An 11,565-nucleotide genomic window follows, 5' to 3' on the forward strand; every position below is an offset into this window, starting at 1 on the left:
ATATATCGCCAGAATAGAGAGTTAATTAATCGAGCTTATGAGTATTATATATTTATCAAGAATTGCATCTATTTATCGTCAAGATATTAATCGTCAGTGGTTATTATCGACGTGCTAATTACGAATTATAAACGCAAATTTAATGCAAATGTATTTATGAAAATATTGGATCATTTGTTACAATATTCTCAAATAAATTAGGATTTTTTCAAATCTAAAAATAAACCGCAATGCGATTATTTCTTGAAAAAGTGTCTCATTTTTTTATTATATATTTTTAGTTAAAATAATGTTACACTTTTCTGTTACATCTTTTTCTGAACAAATAATATTATCATTTTTCACACGTTTCTTCGTGAACTAATATGGACATATAGCACACTATTTATCATCATAGGAAGTAAATCTCGGCGATGATAGTATCCTAATTCTGACCTGGATATGTCTTCTTATGGATCGTATTTTGATCACGTTTTATGTAACTATACGTACACTCAACCCCTTTCAAATCTGGTCGTATCATAAATTATACGCCTGCGATATCTAGAGGTATGGATACAGAGCGAACCGAAGACACGAAAACCTGAAAAACTCAGATCTTCAATGCGTGCGACCCTCAAATGCTATCTATCATATTTACTTATACTTAATAATTTTTAATAAAATTGTTACATAGAAAATTATTAAAATATTTAAAATGTTATTATCATAATACCATATATAATAAAATTTATTAAATAAATGTTAATAATGATTACCTACTATTTTAACTGCATTTTGTACTAATAAAGTGTAACAATAACAATAATAATAATAATAATAATAAAAGACTGAATTTTCTCTATAAAAACCAATTTCGAATTTTTAAAATAATAGAAATTGAATTTTATATTTTGTGATATCTTATGCATCTTTCTTTGATAAAATAATACAATTAATTGCACAAACATATAATTATTAATTATCAATTATTTAATTAACTTAATTAATTAGTAATTATTTAATTGACAAAATATACATTTTAAAAATATGTTTAATTTTTATCCTAGAAAAGAGCATAATATTTTTCCTATCTATTGAATATTTTTACAACAACAGAATATCTCCATTAAACTTTACCAGATATCTTTTCAATATCAAATAATAATGTTAAAAATTATTTACCGAGAAATCTTAAGATGAATGTAGTGTATATTTGGTAGTTCATATAACTTGGCAAAACTTTATTATATAACAATGAAATAATTGTGAAAGTTTTACCTCAAATGAAATTTGCTATTAAATTACATTAAAAGGAAATAATACTTACTATTTCTGAAGAAACTCAGTAACTGTAGTCGGAGTGGAATCAAAGTTATACTCAACTTTGCACCTCTGACATACATTGATTTTTCTTGTCGCGTTTCCCACGGGCCAAGTTCCTACAGATTGACCGCAATTTGTTTGCTTTGTCATATTGGAAATGCAGTTTTACAATCTCCACAGTATCTTTTGATTCTGACGAAATAATCAAAGCATTTCTTTCAATGCTACTTCTCATCAATATTACATAGAAAAGAATGAAATATTAATAGCATTAGTCCATAGCAGCCTAATTGAAATAATGTTAATTCAACAGTATTAATGTAACATGGTATTAATAAAACAAATAACATTTTATTAAAACAAGAGCATTTTATTAAAACATGTTCTATGAACACTTATAAATCAACAGTAATGTCACAATACTGTTAATTTTACTGCCAACGGCAGTAACATGATATCTTTCTTCTATAAACACTTATAAATTAACAGTAGATTATTTTCAATTAAACTGCTTTACTAATGCTGTTAATAAAACATAACTTTTTTCCGTAAATTTTTAATAAATTTAAAAAACTTTTGTTCAGTATGTATATTATGTATATAAAATTCAGTTGTTTGTATATAAAAAGTAAAAGATAACCTGCCAAATAATAAAGATCTATTTGTGTTAAATAAATCAAAAGAAACAGATTTTTTAATATCAGCAAAAAATCAGACATTAATTCTAATAATAATAAATAACAAGAGCAATAAAAAGAGAAAATAAAAGTCTGTAAATAAATCAAATTTCAAGTTTTTGTCAATTATCTCATAATCTCTCTTAATAATAATAAATTAATAATAAAAAATTTAATAATAAATTTCAATAATAAAAAAATAATAAAAAATTAAATAAGTTTCTCCAACGATAGTAACTTCTTCACATATGTCCTCACTTATTCAGCATCATCACTTATTCCAAGAAGGTAGAGACACTTTTCACCCGACCCCTACTATTTTCGAGATTAATGCATACGAAAGAAGAGTATCTACCATGTAACATCGTAAAACGTACGTGCGAGAAAAATCAGGACAACGAATCGACAGTCTAAACGCGTCGCGCGGGTCACGTTCGGCCTAATGCGTGCAAAGCATCACGATGCACCCACGAAAACATCGCTGGGTTTCACACATTGGCGATAGTCCTCGTTCGAAATCCACCGATGTTGCTGGTGTAACTTAATACTCAGCTTAATTTTTCGCTGGGTGTATTCTTTCATGTGTCCAATTACAAAGTAAAAAAAAAGTGAATAAATAGCAAAAATTTGAAAAGTGTGAAACTGTTACATTGCTTCGTATTTCTGGTGTATTGGTGTCGTTGTTACCACGCTGTGCACGATATCCGTAAACACACCCACTGAGTTTTACTTTGGTAACGGACGAGAGAGTTCGAGATAAACGTACTGGCAAACCCTGCATCTGTACTTTTCAGAAGAAGAACTTAAATATATATGATAAGTATCGCATTGTTCGTGACTCATTTAAATATCGCGATAAGTAACGCGACGGCGCGTGACGGTAACATATAACTACTCGGTCTCGAGCGTCGTTTCCTCAACGCTAGAGGATTCAAGCGACCGAGGCATCCGTCTCGATTGCACAAGTTTGAAAAACGAACCGCGAAATGGACGAGCGAGCTGACTCGGCGAGGAGGCCGCCGCGCGAGGAGCCCGCATATCGGAAACGTCGGCGTTCCTACAGCGCGGCTGTGAGCGAGGAGAATTCGCTCGACGAAGATGACGACGACGACGACGGCGACGAAGAGTTAGAGGAGGAGGAGGAATCCTATCCCCGTCGTGACGATGCAACGCGGGCGCGTTGCTGCCGGCAACGCGAGTGCACCGCGCGGAAAATATCCAGCGCGGAATCCGAGACCCGCTCGTCGTGCGAGAGCCTCGTTTCGAAACGGGCGCTGACGACGGAGTCTTCCGGCGACATTGCGAAATCATGGGGCGAGATCGAGGTGCCCGAGTTGCTGCTGGCGCATCCGGAGATCCTATCACGTATGATGCGGTGCCGTTGCTTCCTGGAGCAATTCGCCGCGTGCCAATGTCGGTGCCGTTGCGCACAGTGTCAGTACCAGCGCCGGAAGATTTCGTCCACATCCTCCGCCTGCCTCGCCGTCAGGGCGGACTCGGTTCAGGGGATCGGCGCGAGGCGGAAGGACTCCGGAAACTCCGTGTCGACCTGTCAGAGCTTCCTGCCGCCGTCCTCCTCCGGCAGAAACTCGGCCGGCAGCCTCTACCATTGCTGCGCCGACGTCGGGGACAGCGGGACGACGACGACGACGATTCAGCGTCGGCACTCGATCGCCGCCGCCGCCGCTGCCGCCGCCGCCGCCGCCGCCGTCGTCGGTCCGATACCCCATCGTCGGTACTCGTCGGATCAAACGCACTCGTTGCGCGGCCGCAAGATCGGCCGCGCAGATAATCGCAGACTCTCCGACCAGCCGCTCGTCGATGATGCAATCAGAAACTGCGAGGAAGGCACCACCGGTGCCGCAAATGCCGCGGGACCAATCATCGCTAGTAACACCCGACCGCGAACGTTTCCGAAGGCGACAGTCCGCGCGACGCAATCAATCGCCCCGTTTTATCCCGAGAAATCCGCGCCCGTCAACGTTAAAGATTCAAAGAATAGTAAATCCCGAATCGCCTGCAGCAAATCCAACAGCGACGCGCGTCTCGCTGCTAGCGAAAAGGGCCTCAATGCAAGCGCCAACCGCGCTCTTGCCGGCCGTAAAAGCAGCGCCGTCCCGATTACGCCTAAGATGATGAGAAGGCGATTCTCCGAGCAACTAATTCTCGAGGGAGGCCTCGGCAGCGTCGGCGAATCTGAGAATCTCTTCGATCAACTCGAGAGCGTGGAGGAGGCAGAGGAATCCTTCACCGCGATAAACGCTCGAAAAAAAATCACACTCAATAAGCATTACTACCCGGAAGGTGGCTGGGGATATGTTATTATCATAATAACGATTCTCGTGCACCTAATCTCTCACGGGCTGCAACTGGCGTCCGGCTTACTGATGAGACCGGCGATGACGCGATTCGAGCAGACGGTTGAAAACTCAGGTACGACATACAGAACATTATTGATTTGCTTGGCAATCGATTTTCACGCCAATGTATACACATATTTCCGTAATTTATAGTAAAAAACACATGTCCATTATATCAATAAATAAATTTATAAAAGAAGAAATATAATTTGTGATAATCGTATTTTCACTGCTCTGATTGCGCGTTTATCGTCAAATGTGCGTCTCATTATAAGTTAATATACAAACGCGATTCACGCATTAAAAATTATCATAATCAGGCACACTTAGCGTCAAAAATGTATTACAGAAATGTAGGTCATAAATGATGCGTAAGAAATGATTAATTCCTATCGTGCTCTTTCCAACCGCAAAGAAAAATTAATAACGACCATACTTGATTTCAAAAGAGGTATCCTGAGAAATTGAATGACGTCCGTAAATCAAAAATAATACGATAAGACAAGAGCGCGTCTTGACACATCTCGTTCCGCGTCATAATTAGTAAATCCAATCAAGACAACGTGCATTCGACGTGCGCGCGAAATCAGGAGAGAACTGACCTCTTCCCCACAGGAACTAATCGATCACAGTCAAGTGAGTAATCGAAACGCGGTGAACATATACGTCACATTACAGTTCTCGTTAATATGCAAATGTACGCCACACACGTCGTAATGTCCGGCCAAAGACAAAGTTGGCTCGTGCTCCGGCAGCGAAAACCTCGCGAGACTTTCAGCTCGAGTTGAGGATGCAAAGATTGTGCGGACAGAGGATGCGCCAAGATGTGCGTCATATAAACGATTCGATATACCTGCAGCAACTGTCGTCGTAAACGACAAACGGTACTTGGCTTACCGTATAAACGGCGCTAGAACAGCGGCGTATACAAATTTGCCTCTATCTTACGATCTGCAATTTAGAGCACGCATTTACACGCATGTACGTAAAGTGTCATGCACGATACAAACACATCCGGATGCGGATACAAACGTCCGTTATTATTGCATCCGTTACGTCGCGATTAGATTAGCACGATTACTGATCTCTAAGCGTCTATAATATTACATATTAAATATATTACCAAAAATAGATGTAAGATCATATACATATGTGATAAAATCAACTAATTTTTAGTAATAGACTGATATTCATATTTATTAAAATTCATCAGTTTTCTAATATATGTGACAGTGCATTAACTAAATTAATATAAATTATTTACAAAAATTGCAGAATTTTATAAATATTATTTTTGTACTTATTACCTTTCTTTGTAAATTATATCATTTTTAATGTTTTATTTATTTACGAAAAACTACTACTGTTTTATATAAGCACTCGCTATTAATTAACTCAATAGTATTTACTTTTCTTCTCAATATTTCACTTTTCACACAAAAAAAAGATTTGGAACATATCGCGTAAATTAATACGTGTTATAGTTTTTAATTTAATCTATAATTTGAAGATATTTTAATATATCATCCGTAAGACTAGATTTTCAATGTTATGCTGGAGCTGCATCTATATTTATGGCACAATTTCGTAATGTACCAAAAGTTCATCGGTGATGAATACACGAATTACAATTAATCAGAAACTATTTGTCGAAGAGAATATTGAATCAGACGGAAATTTGAATTACATAATGGAAAATGGAACGAGGTAACTCACCACCGAGAATTTAATCGGGCGGTAAATTATTCGAAAACACTTCACGGAGACGAACATTTATTATAGGAAAAAAAATCATAGAGAACAGAAAATTTCTCCAACGGAAGACTTTTTTGAATTATTACCCGAAAGATTTGATATCGCTTGACCTGCAATTTGATTGACGTGATTTGGCTTAACCGTGTCCAGTCGTAACTGGGTCAATATTCCTTTCATTGAATTTTTCATTGGATAGTTTCTCTGTTCTTTCCAGCATTTCCCTTTCAACAAATTTCCCATTCGAAGACTTATTTTTTCGATCGATTTTTATTTAGGTCAGTTTATCTTTAACCAATTTTTATTTCAATAAATTATTGGCGTTCATTCCATTGCGAATAATATATATTTTCATTAAATTTTCTGCTCGAATAACTCTTGTTATTTCGCTGAATTGCATTTCCGTGAAAATTCTGTGTATATATTACCAACTATTATTAAGCGCAAGTAATTTTGCAAGTATGAAAACGACAAGTATTTTCCTAGCTGCAGGATTACGAGAACCGACTTTAGTCACGCATAAAAACTTCTTACGGGATTCTGAGAGAATCACTAGATATGTATTACACTTGATAAATGCTTAATTGACTGTAACAAATCTAATGCCGTTAAATAAATTGTAGTGAATTAATCTTGGCCTCCCCAGCAAGTAGCAACACAAATTTTTAACCTACCTCCACGCAAACACGGTTGCATTTACGTTTGAATAGAATTTGCGAAAACATATAATTCTGAAGCAAAATCATAATTAAAGTGCGCATACATTCAACATAAATACATGTAATTCTCGTATGTAATATTTAATAATAACGTTTCATGTAAATATGTCTTTTAAACAGTATAAATATAATATAATCAATGAAATATTAAAAACTTTGCACGCTGCAATATTTATTTTATGATAAATAAATATAAAATCAGAAAATAAATTCTTTTATACAATTATATATGTATTACGTAATATGCATTATATTAAAAGAAGACAAGATCGCTTGATATTTTATCAACCATTTTCTGATAAAGTAGATAATGCAACCTTCTTGCCTCTCGTAGACCATTTTATCAACTTATACTAACTTACCGACAACTCAGATCCCACGTACGTTTACCGAAAGTTGATCTTTTTGCGAAACATTCTATTTCGAACAACAGTAGTTTTAACAAAAAAAAAGAGAATTGTAAATTGTAACATACTCTAATCTTGTTTTAAATAAAACAAGTTCGTGTATGCACGCAAAACTAATAAAGCAAACTAACTGAAACTACTCTATAGTTATCCCGTGAGATATCACATATGTATATATATCTCCTAACTAGTCTAACTGAACAAATTATAATTATTTTCTCAACAATACTCAATTTGCATATTAAGAATTATACGCGCAAATAATGTTTATTTAACAATTGTTAAATTTATAATAATATTAGTAAATATATATCTTCGTGTCTTTATAAACATATATTTATTTACATAAATAGATAACAATGTATAGGTACATTATAATATTAAAACTACCAATGCAATCAAAATAACTTTGTAATTTTGTAATTTTGATTTGTAATTTTTTTTTAAATTATTCAAATTTATAATGATACATTTTTTGAGATTTTTCATAATTTTTGTTGCAAAATGTAAATAAATAAGTCGATACTTTTCTTTTTTATCTCTTCTTTTAAAGAGATATGTATTTATAAATAAAAAAGAGATATAAATATATATCTCTTTGAAAAAATGGATAAATAGGGATAAGAAAAGAATAATTAAAAGAAGACTTAAATAGCAGAAATTAATTAATTATCGATATAATTAATGTTAATTAATATATGTAAGAGCAACTTGAGAAAATCTAATATCATCACTATATGAATATTGTCAAGAAATATGATTATAAACAGTTTATAATCCAGTATAATTTTTCACTTTTACGACAAAACTTGTCATCACTATATTAATATGCAAAAATACGCAAGAATGGCTTGTAAACTATATCAGTACAATATATGCAGCAAAGTAGAATTACATTGTAACTTACAAACTTGACTCTAAACATATATATTACAAAGAAATTTATATACACATACAATTGATAGGGCAGCTAATATATCAATGAAGAAAGAATAAAATATGAAGCAGATAAAAGATACATATGTCCACATATGCCTCAGTTTTGTGAAAAAGTTGATTGGAGAATTAAAGGAATATATAAGATAAAATCGTAATCGACTTTGGGAGAATCCATATTTCATTTACAAGAATATAATATAGAAAAATACAATAAAGATATGACCTTACCTCTTCCTTGTAAGACACTGGATCGCGTTTGATTAGATTCTGCAGTTGTAAAAGATTATCCGGTAATTGATTGTTATGTCTTACCACTTTTTTAAATCCTATACAAATAGATAGACTTTGATCATTAATCAAAATGTGCAATGGTTTAGCGAAACACGAAAATGAACGAGAAAAGCGTTTTACCACGAAACAAGAATAGGGTAATTGTCCCTATTAGTGTGCTTTTTATTTAAATTTTTTACTTTAAGTTTTTATTTAAATAAGTCATAAAAATAAACTGTATAAAGTATAATAAAGTTAATACTTTAACTTAATAAAAAAATACTTTGTCTATTTATTTGCACCAGTTTATTTTTATGACTTATTTAAATATAAAAGCACACTAATAGGGACAGTTACCCTATCTCTACCAATGTAAATTAATTTTAATCTCGGTTTAATTCACTGTTTATCTTTTTCTAATTTTTAGAACTGGAAAAAGATACAAAATAAGTTAAACCGAGAATTAAAGTTAATCTACGTTGGTATAAGAAATGAAGTTATGTCGTTTTCATACTCATGTTCTACGCAGGTTTTGAAACTAATTGACACTTATAAATTATTTTTTTTCTAGATTCACAGTAAATGCTGCAATCCCTTATCCCATATTCCTTTGTATGTCAAACATCAAATCGCAATTTCCTAAGCCATAACAATTTCTTTTATATGAAATATATCGTAATCTTAAATTCAATAAACACCGTATTTTCACACTCCACACGTTTCCACGTGCATAGCGATAATTGGATAAATTCGAAATGTAACGTCACTCGATAGACGATCGAGTAGACGATGTAAAGTCTCGTAGAGTTCCTAGTTAAGAGTCTGGCCAGAGTCTCTGTGCTCTAATTAAGTTTTGTATATTTGAAAGTGGAAAGTACTCTTTTAGTGAAAAATCATATCTTGTAAACATTAAAATTAAAAAAAAATTAAAATTAAAATTTCAAATTCTGTCATTCTTCGTACTATAACTTTGATAATATTTTATTATTACATTTATTTATTATTTCTACTTCTTTTTAAATCTTTCAACATTGAAATTTTTAATATAACTCAGTTTAGCGTAACGAACACTTGTAAGCGATTATAATATTAATTTAATTTGTTACTTAATAAACGTGAATAATTATAAATTGATTTTAATTCTTTCGAAAAGTTCTTCATTATTTTTCATACAACTTATATGAAATTTTAAGAGAATTGGGGACAGCACAAAAATAATATACATATTTGACTATAAAATTATTCTACAGGTTTTCTCGTCTTTGAATCTTGCCTTTTCTTTACAATTTGAAGTCAGATACAACTAGAAGTCGGATCAGGAAATTTATCATACTTGGCATGTCCTCCGAAGCCATCAAAACTCATTGGTCTATTGGCAGACTTCTAAAATAAATGTAAGACAATTAATAAAAATTGTGACAAATACAGATATAACGTTACATCAAATATAAATGTAAAGCAGCTCACTTGACCCGGTTAATTTAATCTTGATTTTTTCACAAGTCGAGGGTATTTTCAAATTGTTACTAAATTTGTCTTTTCATACCATGCAATACCTCATTGAAAAGTAGTAAAAGTAACACATGATAGTGTGCCTGCACTCCGTGCAGGAGACCCGAGTTCAAAACCATCTAGAACTCAAGTAAATAAAAAAAAATCAAGAACGTATCCACAATGTCGAGAAAGTAAATTGTTCTCTTCAATTGTTCTTTCTCGACATTGCGGACACCTTTTTCATTTTTTTTAATTTTTATTTACTTGAGTTCTAGATGGTTTTGAACTCGGATCTTCTACACGGAGAGCAGGCACACTACCATATGTGCCACGACCCCACACAAGCTTGTATATAATCCTGTGTATGTTCTGTTCGGTCAGAGAGGATCCTGAGAGCGGCCATGCCCGCGATTTACTAACTAGAGAGACCAATGAGAAGCACGCTTTCCGTCCAACGCGTGCTTCTCATTGGTCTCTCTAGTTAGTAGTTCAATGTCCACTTTCCAAAGGCGCTGAAACCAACTCAATCGCCATCGCAACTAAATTGCGGGCATGACCGCTCTCAGGATCCTCTCTGCTACTGGTTATACATTAGTTGCATCGCAACGTTGCAAACTTGTGATCCGGTAGAGATCCAATCAACGTTAAGCTTACTCGATGCTGATTGGATCACAACTGGATCGCAACGTTTGCGACGATGTGATGCAACTAATGTAGAACTAGCTTTACACCCGTTCTACAATACATCGTAAATCGAGTCGTAAGCCGTAAACCGTTTACGAATTGACCTGCAATTACAGACGATTATAATAAGAATATTCGATTATGATTGGTTGGTTCTTACGACTTATGACTCGATATACCATGTGTTGTAGAACGGGCCTTAATTCCAAAATACAATAAGTCTTAAAATGTGAAGAGAATAATTGATTACAATTGGTCAATTGTTTACGGCTTAAGGCTCACATCTATTGTGTTTCAAAACTTACAGCCAAATATAAGAAGAATATTCAATTGATGATTGGTCACTTCTTAAGCCCGTTCTACAACGAAACTTAAAACTTTGGCAAATTCGGCAGCTTGCACTAGTGCGCACTGAGTGCAAGCTTTTTCAGTGCCACACATTCGATCAATGCCCTCTGCCCTAGTGTCAAGAAATCTTCACATTTGGTTAGATTACATTGTTACCATGCGAGTTTTATGTTGTATTCGACGAATAAAAATTGCGTTAGTGCAGCGCTGAATTTGTATTCGGTCGAACGAAATGAACTGAATGAGAGCAAACTTATTGCACTGAAATTTTTGACAATGCGGTTTAACACTGTAAATATGGCGGATAAAATTTATATTGAAGAATTATTAGAGTCAAGTAGTATAGCGATGACGATGAAATAATACATCATTTACTTCTAAATAATAATGAAGAAAAAGAAGGCAAAAATAAAAAATTATATTAATGTTGTAAACTAAAGATTAAATTTGATTAATTATTACATTATTTGTTGTAATCAAGTTCCAATTTAATTTTCAACTTTAAGTTTTAATATATACCGACTTTGATACCGCGGCTCGAGATTGTCAAGGAAAAGAATTATTCCCCAATCTGCACTCTAAGATCGGAAGAGCACACGTCTGAACTCCA

General features: G+C 34.1%; 1 protein-coding gene across 1 annotated transcript in view; it reads left to right on the forward strand.

Moving 5' to 3' along the window:
- LOC105451763 (monocarboxylate transporter 8-like) overlaps positions 1-11,565 on the forward strand; it is an 86,015-nt gene that overhangs the window by 1,602 nt on the left and 72,848 nt on the right. The gene's annotated exons all lie outside the window — the stretch shown is intronic.

The sequence above is a fragment of the Wasmannia auropunctata genome, unplaced genomic scaffold (assembly GCF_000956235.1).
Source record: "Wasmannia auropunctata unplaced genomic scaffold, wasmannia.A_1.0 LD336045.1, whole genome shotgun sequence".
Lineage (NCBI taxonomy): Eukaryota > Metazoa > Arthropoda > Insecta > Hymenoptera > Formicidae > Wasmannia > Wasmannia auropunctata.